At 34.3% G+C, this 19,837-nt stretch overlaps 1 long non-coding RNA gene and 1 pseudogene across 1 annotated transcript; one reads left to right on the forward strand and one right to left on the reverse strand.

Annotated features, from left to right (window-relative positions):
- Positions 1–3,538: 3,538 nt before the first annotated feature.
- Positions 3,539–8,395, forward strand: LOC120151364. The gene is made up of 2 exons (XR_005518605.1): positions 3,539–3,584; positions 8,110–8,395. It is a non-coding gene; the product is annotated as an uncharacterized LOC120151364 (long non-coding RNA).
- Positions 8,396–8,607: 212 nt separating this feature from the next.
- Positions 8,608–10,940, reverse strand: LOC120151354 (annotated as a pseudogene).
- Between the last annotated feature and the right edge of the window lie 8,897 nt (positions 10,941–19,837).

Consider the following 19,837-nt stretch of genomic DNA (forward strand, 5'->3'; position numbering starts at 1 on the left):
GTAGTAATAATTATAATCATTCTAATATTACAAACAATGAGTGACATCTAGCAATAAATCATTGTTACCTAAGTTACAGGAAGTTATGATTCGACATAATATGTTCGTGACTAACTCTTTTGATGTATTACATCCTTTTGTCCTTTATACTATAACAGGCACAAGTCTTGGAATAGTGACATTTGTATAGTCCATATATTATTTCTTGATATCTAGAGTAAACTATAATAAACGAATAATTTGTGATATCTCATATCAACTTATTTGAGCATGACCATGCATTTCTAGTCTCACTCAATCAAGTAGCATGTGATATAAATCCTATTATATAGGAAGGACAAATCTTATCTTGATAATTCACACCTCACTACATATACCGCAATATGTTCAATATTAGTCTTATAGTGCAACCAGTTACAGAGCATGTTTAACTGTATCAAAACATAAAACAATATATGTTGAGATAGTAATGATCTCAAGTATGAGGATCATACATATATCCTTACCATGAACAATGTTGTGACCGTCACATAATAATCCAAGAAACATTCTCATAGCGGGTCAATCCAATATATTGTTTTCTAACAACATACTCGTGTATCGACTTTGACATCTCTATGTCAATCATAACACGTTGTCATCAATCAACTCCATGTTAGCCTTAAACGTATTATTATTGTCCATGCCCATAGTAATACTTGACTAAAGATTTTTAATAATGATCATATTATTATATGAACTTTACTTTCACTTTATGTTAGACACAAAAAATACAACTAAAAATAATAGTGGCAATGTCTTTATTCAATAAAAACGATAAAGAAAAAGTATCATTACAACCACCTCATGATTTGATTTTTGGGCATAATCTAACATACATGTTCTAAAGACTCTCAACATTTGATAATAAACACTCAAATATTATCTGCAGTCGTTGGCGCGCGAATTTGGAACCTCTAGAAATATAACTTTATATATATATGGTTAAGATCTACTTATACTTGGTGTAAAACTTTTAGTTTTACACCTTTTTAGATCGTCATATGAGGAAAAATCAAAGGCTATGACTAAGTTTAACTTTTTTTAGTGAATATCTTCTCATTTCTTACTATTCATTTCAATTTTTGATTTCTCATCATTCATCAATCATAAAAAGGGTGTAAAACTAAAAAGTTTTACACTAAAAATATCCTAGCCTATATATAGTACTTTCATATATTTTTACAAATAAAATTAAAAAAACAATGCATGATAATATTTGTATTTTATTTATATTTTTCTGTTAATATATTCAAAAAAATGATTGAGGGTGTGTTTAGTTCACGGAATGTAAAATTACATTTGGAAATAATATTACCAGAATGTGACATTACCCTGGGAATATTGTATTACCCTGTTTAGTTTATTTAGCAGGAATGTAAGATTACAGTGTTTGATTGGATAAATATAAGATTATTTGGATGCATATTTGACTAAATTATCCTTGTGATATACATTTTTTAACAAGTAAAACTTTAATATTAAATTATAAATATTTGAATAAAAAGTTATAAAAAATATTTTAATTATTACACTATCTAAATTTAAATAAAAATTATATTTTACATATAATTAATATAATTAGTATATCAAACTTATAATTTTAAATAATTTTCATATGTACCATATTTATTTATATAAAATATAATATAATATTAAAAATAATATTATGATGTCGAGTGGACAAATATATTAATTTTTAATATATAAGATCTATTTTTAATAACTCAAAATTAAATATTATTTTAAATAATTATATTTTTACAATAATAATATTTTTACCTCATAAAATTATAAAATAATTAATATACTAAATATTAAAAATATAAAATAATTTTAACTATTCAAAATTATTAACATTTTATTAAATTAAACTATTTGTATATTATTACTATTAAGTTTATAATTTTGAGTAAAACATGAAGAATAGTAATTGATAATGATTTATACGAAAAATTTTATTATTTTAGGAGTATTTATGTTCAAAGTGGTGAGAATTGTTTATTACCTAAAAATTTGGAGATAATGACATTCCCACCATTTTAAATAAAAAATACTATTATTAATAATAAATTATTACCTAATAATAATATTTTTCGTATATTAAGCATAAAAATATAAATTAAAAAAAAAACTATTCTTCTTCGTAATAATATTTTTCACTTTCCATGATAAGGCCAATTCACTAATTTATTTATTTACTTTTTGAAAAAGTCAAACCAATAAAATATATCATAAGATAAGGATTCTTTCTCCACTTTCAAGTTTGTACTCTTATCCACACAAATAAAATATCAAACAGCATTTAATCTCGAGAAACGATTCTCGTAAATTGTTGTCTTAAAAAAACTTAATATATTTTACCTCTATATTTAATATTCTTTCCGTAATTAAAAATCCGTTAAATGAAATATGTATGTCCAAATTTTTAAAAAATAATATTTTTAAATAATATTTTATTTTAAAAAATAAAAATATAAACGTGACATTTGTCATTTAACGAATTTTTATTAATAATAGACTCCTAAAAGGATTACGAATAAAATATTAGACACTTGAAAAATTCTTTAAGTGCCAAATTGATTAGGGATATAATTTAGAGACATAAAAGTGTACTAAGCCTAAAAGAATTAACCTATATTCAAGGGTGTTCACTATGTGGTTTTAATTAGAGAGGGATGCATAATTTTAAGTTAGGGAGTGAACTTGAACTTATAAAATTTTAGGGGGCGTAAACAGATTTTCAATAAAAAATACATAAAAAAATCTAAAATATATGGTAATTTTAGATTTTTAGAGGCGACATCCCTCACCCATTTTCGTAGGTCCATCTCTGATTTTAACTTAATAATTCTAGTGAAGTTATTGACTGTTACATCCATCTTTGTTAAATTTATTAAATTAAATTAAATTATGATTAAATTTATAGAATATATTGATGATAAAATGTGTAATTATACCAATTTCACTAACTGTCACATCATCACCTTTGTTAACTGTTAACGGCTAGTGACTTGATTGAATTCATTTAAATAGTTAGGTGACCTGATTGACAAAAAATCAAAAATGGTGGTCAAAATGAAAAGGGTCTATAATTTAATTTTGAGGTACTTTGTTCTACACTTGTGATCGAAATGGGTTTTTGAAGACCATCAAAGACGAAGGGAAAAAAGCAAGAATTTTGAGTGGTATTCTAAAGTAGCAAATATTGTTCTGTACTGATATAAAAGATCAGATGTTGTCTGGTTGTATGTAAGACTTTGATGAATGAAAAAATATTTCGGATTAAAATGCGAGCGTCGGATATGAGTATGCATATGACACCTACAGCATCTTCATTTATCTTGAACTTTATTCGAAGTAATACTAATATATCCACAACACCAACATGAAACAGAATTGAATTCTGTTCTTCTGGGAATCGAAAATCCGATTCATGATCGGAATGTTTAAAGTTCAACTAGGTGGTGTTTTCCACATTATTCTCTGCTCATCGTAGGCGAACGGATCAAAAAACATATTGAATTCGGTGTACTTGTTGGAAGGTGTTGACGAAAACGGGTAAAGAAAACAAAAGAACACGATAATTTTACGAGGTTCGGCAATGTGCTTACGTCCTCGGTGCCTAGGCGGCGCTAGAAGTTTTATTCAATGATCTTTTAGGTCTAGGTTACATCTCTATTTATAATAGAAAACCCTGGTACATAATTACAAAATCAACCCTGTACCGTACCGCGGGGCTGCGCCCCCGCACCCACATAATTCGTAACCCCACAACGAGATACTGGTATATTTATGAGCCATACCTAACAAATCTCCACCTTGGCGAATATCCTGCCCCTTGGAAACTTCAATGTGGGTTGGGTTACCTTGCTTCTTTAACAACTCGAAACATTCAACAAGTCCAAGCAATGCTTGAACTTGTCTGTCGTAACTGGCTTGGTGAACATATCAGCGACATTCTCATCAGTATGTACCTTCTGAAATAAAACCTCTCCAGATGCAACCAACTCTCTGATCTTGTGGAACCTTACATCAATATGTTTAGTTCTAGCACGATACACCTGATTCTTAGCCAAATGAATAGCACTTTGATTATCACAAAGCAAATGAACTCCACCTTGTTGAACACCCAACTCCTTCACTAAACCAGTAAGCCATAAAGCTTCTTTTGCAGCTTCAGCCGCTGCCATGTACTCAGCTTCAGTTGTAGATAGAGCCACAACAGATTGAACAGTAGACTTCCAACAAATAGGCCCTCCACCAAGAGTAAAGACATACCCTGTCGTAGATCTTCTATTATCCAAGTCACCTGCATAGTCTGAATCCACATATCCTACAACCAAAGGATTATCCCGTTGACTCCCAAAAATAATTCCATGTCCCACAGTACCCTTTAAGTACCGAAAGATCCACTTGACTGCTTCCCAATGTTGCTTACCTGGTTTAGACATGTACTTACAAACTTAACTAACATCATGAGCTAAATCAGGACGAGTACATACCATCGCATACATCAAGCAGCCAACAGCATTAGAATACGGAACCTTTGCCATATCTTCAGCTTCCTTATCTGTCTTAGGGCACTGTTCTGATGAGAGCTTAAAGTGATTCGCCAATGGAGTGCTAACTGGTTTCGCGCTGCTCATCGCAAACCTTTCTAGCATTTTCTCAACATAACCCCGTTGAGATAGCCGCAATTTCCTTGAGTCTCTGTCCCTGCAAATTTCCATTCCAAGAATTTTCTTTGCAGCACCTAAATCTTTCATATCAAATTCCTGACTCAATAAAGTTTTCAAACCGATAACATCATCCATGTTCTTCGCAGCAATCAACATATCATCAACATACAGTAATAGAAAAATAAAAGAACCATCATCAAGGCTCTTAACATAGACACAACAATCATACTCACATCGGTTGTAGCCAATCTTGATCATATAGGAGTCAAACCGTTTATACCACTGTCTTGGAGACTGTTTCAACCCGTACAAAGATTTCTTCAATCTGCAAACTAAATGCTCGTTTCTAGGTTGAGTGAAACCTTCAGGTTGCCGCATGTAGATCTGCTCCTCTAAATCACAATGAAAAAAAGCAGTTTTAACATCCATCTGCTCTAAATGCAAATCCCAACTATCCACCAATGCAAGTACTGCTCGGATTGAAGTGTGCCTGACCACAGGAGAAAAGATTTCATCATAATCAACTCCTTTCTGCTGTGAAAAACCCTTTGCTACCAAACGAGCCTTGAACTTCTCCCCCTCTTTTTCTGTTACTGCTGGTTTCTTCTTATACACCCATTTGCAACCAATCGGCTTCTTACCCTCAGGAAGGGGAACTAACTCCCATGTGCAATTGTGATTCAAAGACTCCATCTCCTCAACCATGGCTGCCATCCACTTGTCGTTTTCCTGACTAGTAATGGCATCATGAAAAGTAACCGGATCATCACTGCTAACAATAAGTGAAAAAGATACCAAGTCTTCAAAACCCAATCTGTTCGGAGGCTTTATATTCGTCCGTCTCACCCTGTCTCTGGCGAGACTATAATCCTGCAAATCATCCGTAGTGGAACCACCAGAAGTCGGTTGAGAAGTTTCTGGTTTCTCAACTGGAAACTGCTCGAAATCCACCACTGTCGTGTCTTGCTTCTGCTGCAACATGGATTGTTCATAAAAACGACATCTCTACTAATCACAACTTTCTTCGCAACTGGATCCCAGAACTTGAATCCTTTGACACCTTTCTTGTAACCCAGAAAAATGCACTCCTTCGATTTTGCATCAAGTTTGGATCTCTCATCAGCAGGTACATGCACATAAGCAGGATAACCAAAAATCCGTAAGTTATCAAAACTAACATCATGACCAGTCCATACCTCTTCTGCAACTTTCCCAGCCAGCGATGCCCTTGGCGATCTGTTGATAAGTTAACACGCCATGTTAACAGCCTCAGCCCAGAAGTGTTTGGGAAGCCCCGCATTCAACCGTAAACATCTGGCTCTTTCATTCAACGACCTGTTCATTCGTTCCGCAACACCATTCTGTTGTGGTGTCTTGCGCACTGTAAAATGCCTCTGAATCCCATGCTCCTTACAGAATTGTAGGAACTGTGAATCTGTGTACTCCGTACCATTGTCAGACCGTAAACACTTGATTTTTCATCCTGTTTGGTTTTCTACCTCAGCTTTCCACAGCTTGAACTTCTCAAAAACTTCAGATTTCTGTTTCAAAAAATACACCCAAACTTTCCGTGAAAAATCATCAATAAAAGTAACATAGTACCTAGATCCACCCAAAGACGATGTCGTGGAAGGCCCCCATACATCAGAATGCACATAATCAAGAATCCCTTGAGTTGTGTGCTTCGCAGTCTTAAAACGTACTTTAGTCTGTTTACCAAGAACACAATACTTGCAAAAATCGAGCTTACAACTTTTGACACCATGCAACAAGTTTCTCTTGTGTAATTCTGCCATACCACGTTCACTAAGATGAGCAAGGCGCATATGCCACAATTTTGTCGTATCATCATAGGACTCAACAGAGTGAACTCCACCTGCAACGGTACTCCCTAACAATCTGTAGATATTCCCTGCAGTCATCTTGCCTTTCATCACAGTCAATACTCCTTTAACAATCCGAATGGTTTCCCTATCCTCGTCAGCCTTAGGGATAAAACCATTCTTGTGCAAAGTGCCCAAGGAAATCAAATTCTTCTTCAAGTCTGGGATATGTAGAACACCACTCAAACGTCCGAACGGAGCCATCGTGCATCTTAATTCTGACATCACCAATACCAACAATATTGCAACATCGATCATCACCCAAATAAACCGAACCAGAATTAACCGGCCTGTATGTCAAAAACCATTCCCTATTTGGCGTGATGTGATAAGAACATCCAGAATCAAGAATCCAAGCATCCGTCAATTGTGTCGTTGAAATAGAAAGCATATCACCCTCACTGCAATCAGAATTATCATCCTCGACCACGTTCACAGACTTGGATGAGCCATCACGCTTCTCATCAGTCTGCTTTTTCAACTTCGGACAGTCTCGCTTCATATGTCCCGCCTCCTTGCACTTGTAACAGTGAATCGTCTTCTTATCCCTGGATTTGGATCTGGAATTCCGCTTCCCGGACCCTGCCTTCTCTGGCTTCCGTCCACGATCTCGATTACCCTTGACATATAAGCTATCGGCTTGAGAGCTTTCCCCTACATTCTGGTTTCGCTGGTTGTGAGACAACAAGGCTGCAGTAATCTCCTCAACGTTGATAGTCTCTTTCCCATATGTAAGAGTAGTCACCATGTGTTCGTAAGAGGGAGGCAACGAACACAACAGAATCATCGCTCTGTCTTCATCCTCAATTTTCACATCAAGCCGAGCCAGATCAGAAACGATTTGATTGAAGACATTCACGTGTTGCGCCAAATCGTGATCGTCCTGCATCTTCAGCCCATACAGCCGCTGCTTCAGATACAATTTTGTCGTTAAGGATTTGGACATAAACTGACTTTCCAACTTCCTCCAAATTTCGTCTGGAGACGATAGATGCATGACGTGATACATGACCTCTTCCGCCAAGCATAATCGTATGGTTCCTGCCGCTCGCTGCTGCAATTCTTCCCAATCTTCCTCATCCATCGACGCCGGGCTTTGTAGGTCGCAAAGCCTTCAAGATCCCTTGCTGCGCCAATAGATCCTTCACCCTCGTTTGCCATAATCCGAAGTTACCCTGACCATCGAATTTCGCGACTTCGAATTTTGCTCCTGACATCTGATACTAATTGTTGACGAAAACGGGTAAAGAAAACAAAAGAACACGAGAATTTTACGAGGTTCGACAATGTGCTTACGTCCTCGGTGCCTAGGCGGCGTTAGAAGTTTTATTCAATGATCTTTTAGGTCTAGGTTACATCTCTATTTATAATAGAAAATCCTGGTACATAATTACAAAATCAACCCTGTACCGTACCGCGGGGTTGCGCCCCCGCACCCCCAATCCACATAATTCGTAACCCCACAACGAGATACTGGTATATTTATGAGCCATACCTAACAGAAGGAATAGAGAAGACATTTCCTATATTGAGGCGACTTCTGCTGATATGTCCTCCAACAATATACAGGTCCTGCAATTACAGCAAATGAAAAATATTAATATCGACAGAAAACCTGATTCTGGGAAAACGTTGATCAACTTCCGAAAATCCAAGTACCTCGATCAGTGAAGCTGTTCTTGTATGAGTTATAATCTTGGCCAAAGTAGTCAAAGGTCCATTTGTCAATACTGTAATTTTGGATCCAGGATCCAAAGTTCTCAATATTGAGTTCCAAATTTCCAGTGCCAAAAGTTGTCTCAGTTCAGGATGATCAGTATCCCTAGGAGCTCTTTACCGAGTTTTCTGCAGTATACCTGCAATGAATACCGACATATTTCATTTTGGTTTTAAGCTTTTCAGACAGGAAATAGAGTTAAGAGAGAACAAGGTGAAACACCTTCTAGGACTTCGCGGTAACTCCCGAGCTAGCCCATAAAGAGTATCTGAATCAAGGAATCCGCCACTTCCATGCGGGATAGCCTTAACATATTTGCAGTCTCCAACAGGAGGGAAAACTTTGTCTGATTGATTCATTGCAGATACATATCCCAGACCAACTGGAATGTCGTCACGGCCCATCATGTGCAGTACATCATAGACCATATCGATGGTCGCAGCATTAGCCCAACCGGTCGGAGACACTAATATTGCATGGATAAGGAGAATGCAGTGTGTACTAAATCTTAATGCAATCATTTAACGAAAGCAGTTCCGAAACCGATGAAACTGAAACCAGTTACCTTGAGGTTGAGCACTTCCATAGGTACTTTGAGGAGATAAAATAGAGCTACAAAATATCCGGCACTCATATCCATATCGAAAATGACCGGTTTCCCCAACCTTTTGTTTCTATAATCCAGTTTAGAAAGAACTTCTCTGTAATGTGGAAATTCGGTCGTACAATTGAACCGCCCCGTATGTACTGGACTATTTAGAACCTGCATTCCAGGCAGGCTCCAGCAATGTTTATAACATATCATCAATAAATATCAGACAAGTTCGAGTAAAATTTGACATTCCTATCTTACATACATCCAGAAAACTTATGTAGAGTTCTCGGTCGAGTTTGCTGCCGACGTCCTTATTAGCTTTTGCCTTTGTGGCGACGAGAACACAAACTGCGTCCTGTCCGGTCACCTCCTTTGTGTAACCATCCTATTTGGTTATAATGCTTTAGATATTGTTAAAAGGTATGTATGAACGTACAAAAGGGTTGCTCTGGTGAAAACTTGACAATGAAGTTACCTCGCATTTCCCTTTTCCGTTCTCAACGAAGCAAAGAGGATCTCGAAGACCGGTCTGGACATGGCCACTATGAACTCCACCTTTCATCAGTTTAAACTTTGGAACTTTAAGGCCATTGAAGAATGGATTTGAGCCATCGGATATTCCGTAAGGCTTGTTCGAAGTTACTACAGTTATATTCATGTATTCCATTTCTGCAAACTTCGTTCTCCCCATTATTCTTGTGCGAATTACGCATGATTGAGACTGCCACACTGGATATGAAGGAATCCCACATGAAATAGCTCTGCAGGAGGTAGAAACACCACGGTTAATGACATTAACGCGACAAAACACGGATTCTTAAAACACCGACTAACTGCATTAGCATTACCCTGTAGAATTGGTCATCGAACGAAGTATCGCGAGACATTTTCAATGACTGAAAGCAGTATTCAGTCTCATAGGTGGCCTTGTTCGCCTCAAATGCCTTGAAAAACTCCTCGGTTATCTATATGGTGATCGTTGCGTCAAGGGGAACGAGGGTCACTGGAATGCCCGAATGGAGCACCTACAACATTAGCATACGTATGTTACACTCATAATTCTAGATCCATAAGCAATCAACAAATCAACTTCTTTCAGTTACCTGATATGCTGCAAAAGGATCTCCAAAGATATTAAACTCGGCATAAGGACTCGTGTTGTAGTCTGTAAACAGATTACCGTGGTCACCACACTGCTGAGTCTGGCAAGATGACGAGTTACCGTACCCGGGGCAGCATCCCGTCGGGCTTTCGGACCTCACTCCACCACCCATGACATATACGTGCTCAACATTTTTCTTGTGGTGTGAATTACTCATGAGAAAAATGGCCACATTTGTGTGAACTCATGTGATGAAAGCATTAATTGGACCTTTAGATATTGTTTCGATCATCACTTGCTGAGCGGTAGGCTGTCGAAGAGGAGTATATTTCCGGCTACCCTGCTGAAGGAATGCTTTTTGGATGCCTAAGTTTGTGTCGATATCTAATCGTCCTCCGAGGCCTACCGGAATTGCTTGCCTATATCGACATCCTCGGACGTCGTCATTCCCCAGTAATCAAATTACAAATACATAAGCTGAACATACATACACATTTACAGTACCAACACTGAAAATCCAGTCCGAGTACCTGTTCGATAATTGGAAGATATCCACCGACATTCGGTTGTATGTTACCGTCTTCCATGATACCGCCTTCTCCTCCTACTCCGACCGTGATATTGTCGCCCCCATCTTGTAAAGTATGTCATAAATTTGATTCACCGCATGCCCGGCATCAGTCCATGCATTTGTACTGATGGTGATTGACTGCAAAATTCGATTTTATATCGCTGCAAAACAGTTTTCCTAATGCAGAAGATAAAAGTTCACCTCCAATAGAAACTCCGATCTGTTGAGCTTCAAGAGGTACAGCAGAACGAACAAGTCGTCGGTCTTGACATCGGTATCGAACAGAATCCTCTGAGGCTCGGCCTCGACGGTGTACAACCTAACTCCAATGACTTGTATGATCAAAATCATATGCATCCAAGAATTTCTCAGCTGACATACCATTTTTATTTCTCTCTTAACAGTACTGCATCAGATTCTTACGACTTTTTACACATCAAATAGAAGTTGAACATGCCATGAATATATATATATATATATATATATATATATATATATATATATATATATATATATATATATATGGGATAGGACCTATTACACAATGTAAACTCATTTAGCTTTACATAGATTATATACCGTTGGATGAGTAAAATTAGATGGCTGGGACTAGTAATAGAAAATGAGAAGATATTCACTGGAAAAAAAAAACAAGGAGTCAATTTTAGCCATCTATTTTTATTCATCCAATCGATTTCGAACACGAATTCAATTAATACTTACTAGGTAAGATAAAAAAACGTTGAAACAGTAAAAAGTTGAAATTGTGAAACTGCAACTGGTTTTTGATGATTTCCTCTTTGGGCACATGCTTGAATTCTTGGGGTTGTTACTTTCATTTGTTCAATATTATCTTTTCCTTACTTGTTTTTGTTTACAAATTGACAAATCTAGGGACTAATTGATAAATTTAGGGACTAAAATATTATAGAGTTATTATATTTTTCATACTTGTTTTTGTTTACAAATTGACAAATCTAGGGACTAAATTGATAAATTTAGGGAGTAAAATATTATAGAGTTCATGTTGGATTTGGACACGTTTTGATATTTTTCAAGACATCTCCAAGATGGCTTGCCGTGTATAATAAAATGAAGTAAATGCCTTGAAATGGAAAATAAAAACCTTGACCAAGATTTTTCGGTCTATGTCCCGGTCCTTGCATTCTTAGGATTTTTGAAATTTAACTACTTTATTTTTGGCTTAATACTCAGTTTAGCAACCCGAGCTACATTCGTTTTCTCATTTTCGGAATAAACTTTTGGGTAAAATAAACTAGAGGTAATTGAATTATGTCTAGTGATCTTTTCGATCAATGAACTTTCAAATGTTACAAAATGATTATTGAACTTTCCAAAAAGTTACAAAACGATCATTAAATTGTCAAACTATTATAAAATTATCATTAAACTTATCAAACTATTACAAAATGGCCCTTAAACTTATCAAAATTTATCACTATGTATAAGGTTATGGAGACAATTGTGCAACAATTAGATAAGTTAAATCATCATTTTATTACATTTGAAGGAATGCTGATAAAAACTACCGTTTCAGCATAATTCAATGACCTCTAGTATATTCTACCCTATACTTTTTCAGTTCACTTTGATACTCAAACTGTAATTTTATCGTTTACACAAAATCATTAACAACTTTTAAAAAATTGCAATATGAACCAATAACAACATGGCACTTGTATGTCTATACATTTCATGAGAATATTATCTACCATATATCACGTTCTTATTGGCTGACGTTACAATCCAATTTCTTAACTGAAAAAGTGAGAATTTTAATGATCAAAATGGACTAAAAATAAGGTATCAAAAAATTAATATTAAGCCTTTATATTTTAAGAATCTAGTCCCTTTGCTCATTTAAAAATTAAAGTTGAGGAATTGAAATCTCAAGACTAAAATCAAAAGTTTAAATTATAGACGGACATAGGATAAGATTAAACCATTTTGAAATGAGTTCAATTTGGGAATCTTATTAATTATAGTCATTAGTCCCCCCCCCCCCCACCAAATGGTATCCCACTAAGGGAAAGATCTTGTTTCCCAACCATTGAATGACAATTAGCTTTATAGGTTTAAGTTGAGAAATAGTCCCACATCGATTGTGGAACTTGAGAAGTGCAAATATATATTTATTGGACAAAGAAAAATTATGCAAAGCTCGGAAGAAGGATTAAATTGTAACAATTTAAACCTTTATATGATTAAAAAGAGATTTATTTTTACCACTAATCTTAATTGTATTTTTAATATTGGTCAAAACATTGTCTTTTTCTTCTTTGTATCCTTAATTATGAGGTGTTTGAACATATCATGGAGTTTTAGGTCCCCTATTCTATGATTAGGGTACTTTAATATCCTTACAACCAAACGGATATTGGCGATTTTTCCTAAAAATCACCCTGAACAACTTATTTACCTGTCAGACATCCTTTCATTTTTATTTACCGATCTAACATATTTTGCAGGAAGGCGCAGCCCATACACCACTCCTTACGCTGATGTGGCGCCACGTGGGGTAAGGCGCTGTCCATACTCCGCATCTTGTAACACGTGTAAAAAATGGGTGCTAGTTTTGTAAATATTTTTAATATTTTTATATTTTAATATTTTTAAACAATTAATTTTAAAAGTCAATAAACATTATTTTTAAAAGTAAAGTTAAAAATAATATTTTAATATTTTTAAAATTCATTTGATCTATTGTAATTAAAAGTTTATTATAATATTATAATATTTTATATTTTTAAACGTAAAGTAAAAATGCTCAAGGTTTATGAGGATTCACCTCTAGTAATTTACCAATTCTTTTGATCTCTCAATTGTAATTAAAAGTTTATTTTAATATTTTTATATTTTTAAACAATTAATTTTAAAAGTCAATAAACATTATTAACTGTTGTTAAAAATAATATCACATAAAAATAAATAAATAAAGTTGACGGCTTTACATAAATATCACCCTAACATAAATTAATTACAAATTAGGCATCATTTTAAAATATTTACAAAATTAGCATCCGTTGTTTTACTTGTTTCACGAGTCGCGGTGCATGGGCCGCGCCTTCTGCCATGTGACGTAAGGCATGGTGCATGAGCCGCGCCTTCCTGCGAAAGGTGTTAGATCAAAAAATAAAAATGAAAGAATGTCTGACAGGTAAATAAAGTTGATCAAGGTGATTTTTGGGGAAAATCGCCACAGATATTACTACCAAACAGTAGAAAAGTTATTTGTACAAGGGATTCAATTCTTTGAGGAGTTTGGTCGCATCTTACAAAATTCAAATTCTTATATAATTTAGATATTTATTTTATGTATTCTTAATTTATGATTTAATTTTGTATATCCTGAAATTTCACTCTTTAATTTTTTAATATAATTTTCTAAATTCCTAGATTAATCACAAAATTTTCAAAAATTATAAATTAATCATTAAATTTATTGAACTTTGATAATTTATGAAATAATGTTGTAACTAAGTTAATATTTGTGTTTGGTTTAAGTATGGATAAATTTATGCACATATGCAAACTAAACTATTCGAACTCGAGTTTCTATAGAAAACATGTCGCCCACTACCATTAAGATCACTCATAAGATTTGTATATCAATAGATTTTTGGGTAAAGTAAACAAATGATCCTCCGACTATCAGGGTCAGAATGATCCCTCGATTATCAAGGTCAGATTTTATCATATCTCAATCAATAGATTAATGTTCAACTTAGACTGCTGCCAATTTTTTCATGAAAAAGGATGAGTTTGGAACATATGAATAGTTGGGTGACCATTTTGTAACATTTAATAGTTGAAGGATCATTTGTGTACTTTACCCTAATTTTTTTAAATAGTTTGGAGTGATTACATGATAGTATATGTTCAGAGCTCTCTTAACCAATTAACAATGCACACATACCTTGCAGGCACAACTACTCGAACCTATAATCTATAGAGAGAATAATATTCTCTTTAACTATTGAGTCATGATCGCTTGTAAATGTTTATGCTAAGGCAAACAAATCTGTGCAAGTGTACACAGTCGAATCCAGTAATAAAGGGTAAGTGAGTTATCGTCTCCTCAGGGATTGGTAGGGGTTTTGATGTTTCACCACAATTGGAACTAGGTGTCACGAGCTAGTCCCTGAATTCTTGTCAAAATGGAATAACAATTAGCAATGGATTATATGAACAGGTGTCAAAGCGTTGTGAAAGCAAGAGAGTATTGTGAATTGTGGTTGCAGAAAAGTTTGGTCGAGGCAAAGAAAATATGCACAAGTAATAAATAAAAATAATCAAGGCAAAGAAAAACGTTGATTCAAATATATTCAGAATAACCTCACATATTCAGACTTTTCAAAGAGCACTCAGGTTGGTCTTTTGCTATGGCAAGAAATTATTCTAAGTCAAGAAGGATTTGTTATGATATGCTTAGGTTGCCCGACAAGATTACTAGAGTATTCTAAGAAGGTTGTTATGGCAATACTACTCGGCGTGAGCTACAACCCTTGGTTTGTCAGACTGTTGTTGTGGTAAAACCCCTCAGCGTGAACTATATTCGTTGTCTATCATACTCAAGCGTTTATCCCTTTTAGTCGATTGAAACCCTCTCTTTATCTCTAAGACAGGCAGATTAGAACATCACCATCCCAGATCTATTACATTACTCATGTAGATCTATCTTAATTCTCTCAAATCTAAGAATCAATTTCTAGAAAAACGACAATCTCTCAAAATCTCTTACAAGTTGTAGAAGTATTTCGCCTTAGCACCAGACAATCTCTCGAAAGCTCTTATAGTGTCAAGGCAAAATATTAAAACAATAAACAAAACAGACTTAAGCAAAATCATAATGCATCATTCATAAACCATTGAATAATCATCTCGACAAAACAAAAACCAACACCCAGTAAAGCAAATCATGGTGTTGCCAAAATATCATCCAAAAGTATCATCGTTTAATACACGCTCCAAAACAGATTAAAGAAATTAAGAACAAAGTAAGAACGACTCCCAAACATGGGGCTTTGCCATGACAACTCTAAATAGCACCACGCCTGCCTTGGTGGCCAACCTCTCTCGAGGCCTGACCGCCGCTCTGCTATAGCCTGGTTATGGAGGGAACCAAGGACGGTCGAGTTGGAGAACGGTGGAAAGTAAGGTACTGCAGCTGCTTACTCCATGCCTAAGGTAAATTTTCTTCTTCCTTGCCTTGCCTCCTCTTTTTTGAAGCTATGAATGGGTATTTATAATGGGAATTTCTAGGGCTTAGTGTAATTAAATATTCCTTAAATTCCCGTGTTCACTTGTCCAAGCTATAAATAGAAAGGGGACTGGATATGTTCAAATTATTGGAGGGCCTGATTGCACGTGAGCTCAGTCATACAGCTGACAGGTGACATCAGCAATTCGTCAAATCCACTTCATACTTGCAAGATAAGTCTTGCCTTGGCCAGATAAATCTGTTCCTCATTGTCTTCGTCTTCTGTGTTCAACTGGCCCTTGCGAAATATTTTGTCACAGCTGAAATATTCTTCCTAAGTTCATTTCCTGCACACACAACCCACAAAAACCCTTTCTCCTCAGCAGCATTAGTTAAGTCAAATAAAGTTTGCCTAGGCAAAACTTATCCACCACATGCAAATATGGCCTAAATGCAATTAATATGCTATGACAACAATGTTTAGACAAACAATAACTTAAGTATTGACTAAAAATAGAATATTTTTACGGAGTTATCAAGTCCACTTGATGGGTTAGAATAACAATAGATTTTAAATTCAAAAGATGAAAAAGTAAAATTATGATTTGTTAAGATCTATATAAATGATTTTTTTGACAATATATTTAAATGAAATTTAAAACTTAATTAATAATATAATAGTTATCTAATTTAATCAATTCTTCTAGAAAAATTCTATATAGGGTTTTTATATTATGAATTTTTTTAGATACTGTAATACGCCAAAAATTTAGATAATGACCAAAATGGAAAATTTGAAAGTTTGACGGTCAAATTAGAAATTTTGGGAAACGGTTAAGGAATTAAGTGGTAATTTTCCCAAAAATAATTTTATTCCATAAATGGATTTATTTAGTGACCAAATTATAAATTTGGTAAAATTTAGTGACCAAAGTATAAACTTTAAAAAGTTTAGGGACCAAAATGTAATTTTAAAAAAGTTACATATGGGTCACGAAAATAAGTAAATTAAAATATTATTTTCACATTTTTAAAATGTTGGGAAATAATATTTAATGGTTTAATTTCATGTTCAATTTGGAATGTTTGCTTAAAGTGATTGAATTGTAAATTTTGGAAATTGCAAGGGAAAAACGGTAAAGTGGAAAACTAATTTGTTCATCTTTGACTATTGAAAGATGATAAGGCTGATATTTATCTGATTTTTAAGATGATAAGGATAGGTATCTTGGTTTAATGGTGATTATGAAGTTTTATTAAGGGTATATTGGTATTTTCTCAATTTAATGAATTTAATATTCATTAAATGATAATTTAAACATAGATAAGCATGCAAATATCTGAAATTTCATGCCAAAGTGTTCATCTCTTCTCCATGGACGTGAGTTATACCAAGGTAAGGGAAAAATATTTGTTTTCCATTTTTGAGTCAATTCTTTTAGAATTCGGGTTATGCTGTGAAATAGGAAAGTGATCTACGCGAAAAACACTATCACTTGGTACGAAAATTTCTTTCTAATCTTGCTGGATTTCAAAGATCCCAAATCTAAGGGTTTATGTTCATGATAGGATTCATGAAATTGATGATAAATCTTGATGAGTTAAAGGTTGTAGATTCGTTTTCAAGCTTGATTTGTGGTTAAAACATGTTTAATCTTTCTAGAGATTATTATGTAAAATTCGTCCAAATTATAAGTTGGAGAACTTTGTGTTCTAATGAAAGTTCATTAGGGATTTGATTGTAGAGATGTTAAATGGTTGATTGAAAGTTGATTTTATGCTTGAATCGAATTAAAATCATGAAAACATAGTTTTAAAGGATAAAGTATTGATCATGATGTATCTAAGTGATAAAATGATGAAGAACCATTTTATGTAATTGGAAAAGTTGGTGCCAATATTAAAAGGAATTATTAAGTGTTAAATACTTGGTACAAAATGAGTTCCAAGTATATTATGGAGTTGTTATGGGATGTGTTTATGTTACTACAATACTAACATATGTATCGTTATGAATTTGTGATTAATACAAATTGTGATTGATTTGTGATCAAAGCAAGTCAAATAGAAAAGGGTTTATTGTGGAAAATTAGTGAGGAACATATTGTGGATTATATAAAGTATCAATGTGAGTGTAATACATGCATGAAATTATACATGGAAGTTTTATACATCACCAGGAAGACTTGTGATAAGTCGGCCTTGTTTATATCTGCATGATATATGTCATTTTTATAACTTTGACATGATATTGAAATGTCACGGTATGAAATTAAAATGCATTGATCATGAAAAATGTGATATTTTACCATGAATGTTTTCGGGTATGAATTGCCCAATGTTAAATATTGATAATATACTTTTCCATGGATTGATCAAATAAAATAGACTGTATGCCCAAGTAAGTCATTGAGGGATAGGGTATAGTTTGCATTCCAGAGAGTCCAGCAACAGGCTGCATATTGGGATACACTAAAGGATACCTATGTATATGGTGGGCACGACCTTATGTGTCATATGGGACTGTACTTAAGGATACCTAGTACAGATGGTGGACACGACCTTATGTGTCATACGGGTTAGGACTACGGTGCTTTTATTTGACTCGTGTGCCCAGGGTCCTCAGGGTTTTATATTGGGCTATGGGCTATAGATTATAGTTTGTTGGTTAATAAATGATAAGCATGAAAATAAGCTTACGAGCTTATGGAATAATAGCAAGTATATTGGTAAAATAAGCTTATGAGCTTATGGGATAAATGGTAAGAAATTTTATATTATTTTGATCATGGTAAAATATTGGACATGTATGTAACATGATTTAATGGCATTTGTTTTTGAAAATGAAATTCATGCATGAATTGTATTGCACTGTTTATTGTTTTAATTGCCTCACTAAGTATATACTTAGCGTGTGATGATTTTCACGCGAAGGTAAAAAGCCAGTAGTGGAATAAAGAGTTTAAAGCGACATCAACATCGAGGTGTATATTTCAATATCAGTAAGACATCTTAAGATGTAATGTTGACTTTATTAGTGGCATGTAATTATTAATGTTTTATTTGCTTTGTTGAACAAATTTGGAAATAAAATGGAAATTTTATGAGTTTTATGTATTTTGCTGAAATTACTGTAACAGTGCATCGATATACATTTTTTATTCGAAAATTTGGTGCATCGGTACACTATTCGCATTACTGTAGCAGTGCATCGGTACACTGTTCACGGTATTTTTCACGGTATTGTTCATCATTATTCATAAAAAAATCTTTTGCCTTAAATTTGTTATAATAAATCATATTTCATATGATATGATAATTTTGATAATATCATTTATCATTTTAAGAAAATAAATTTTGAATTAGAAATGGTTTTCGAAATTCGGGTGACATCTATAATCTGTATAGGTATAATTATACGAGTTATGGGTATTACATTTATTGGCATCAGAGCTACAGGTTTAGCCGATTATAGGACTAAACTGAGTTTGTTTTGAGTTAAAAAAATGTATACATGCCACTAGGATGTCAAAAGTTACTGATAGTTGTATATATACTATGATGATGCTTATTAGGAGTAAAGTTACTCTTTACTAAAGTATGATAATTTTGACTGTGTTCAGATGTCAGATCATCAAGAATCGAGTAGGGCAGGCGAGCATGTTACTCTTGTACAGAGTGGGAGTAATGAGGTGAATCATAATCCACCCAATGCTCAATCGAATGTAGAGCCGTCTAATCTGAATCAACATGATATGCCTGTTCAAGATCGGGGGTTGTTTTACAAGCCCTAGATACCATTATTAACCGTCAAACCCCATTGTCAGTTCCGAAAGAACTGAAGAAGATGAGAGCACCTGAATTTCAAGTTGATTTGGATGTAATCCGATGGCTGTTGACTTCTAGTTAAATGATGTCAAGAATATGCTTAACAGGATTCCTTGTGATGATCAATGAAAGTTGGAAGGGGTTGTGTCTCTACTGATGGAGCAAGCCAGTGTGTGGTGGAATACAGTCATCGTACGAG

The sequence above is a fragment of the Hibiscus syriacus genome, unplaced genomic scaffold (assembly GCF_006381635.1).
Source record: "Hibiscus syriacus cultivar Baekdansim isolate YM2019G1 unplaced genomic scaffold, ASM638163v2 tig00002799_pilon, whole genome shotgun sequence".
NCBI lineage: Eukaryota > Viridiplantae > Streptophyta > Magnoliopsida > Malvales > Malvaceae > Hibiscus > Hibiscus syriacus.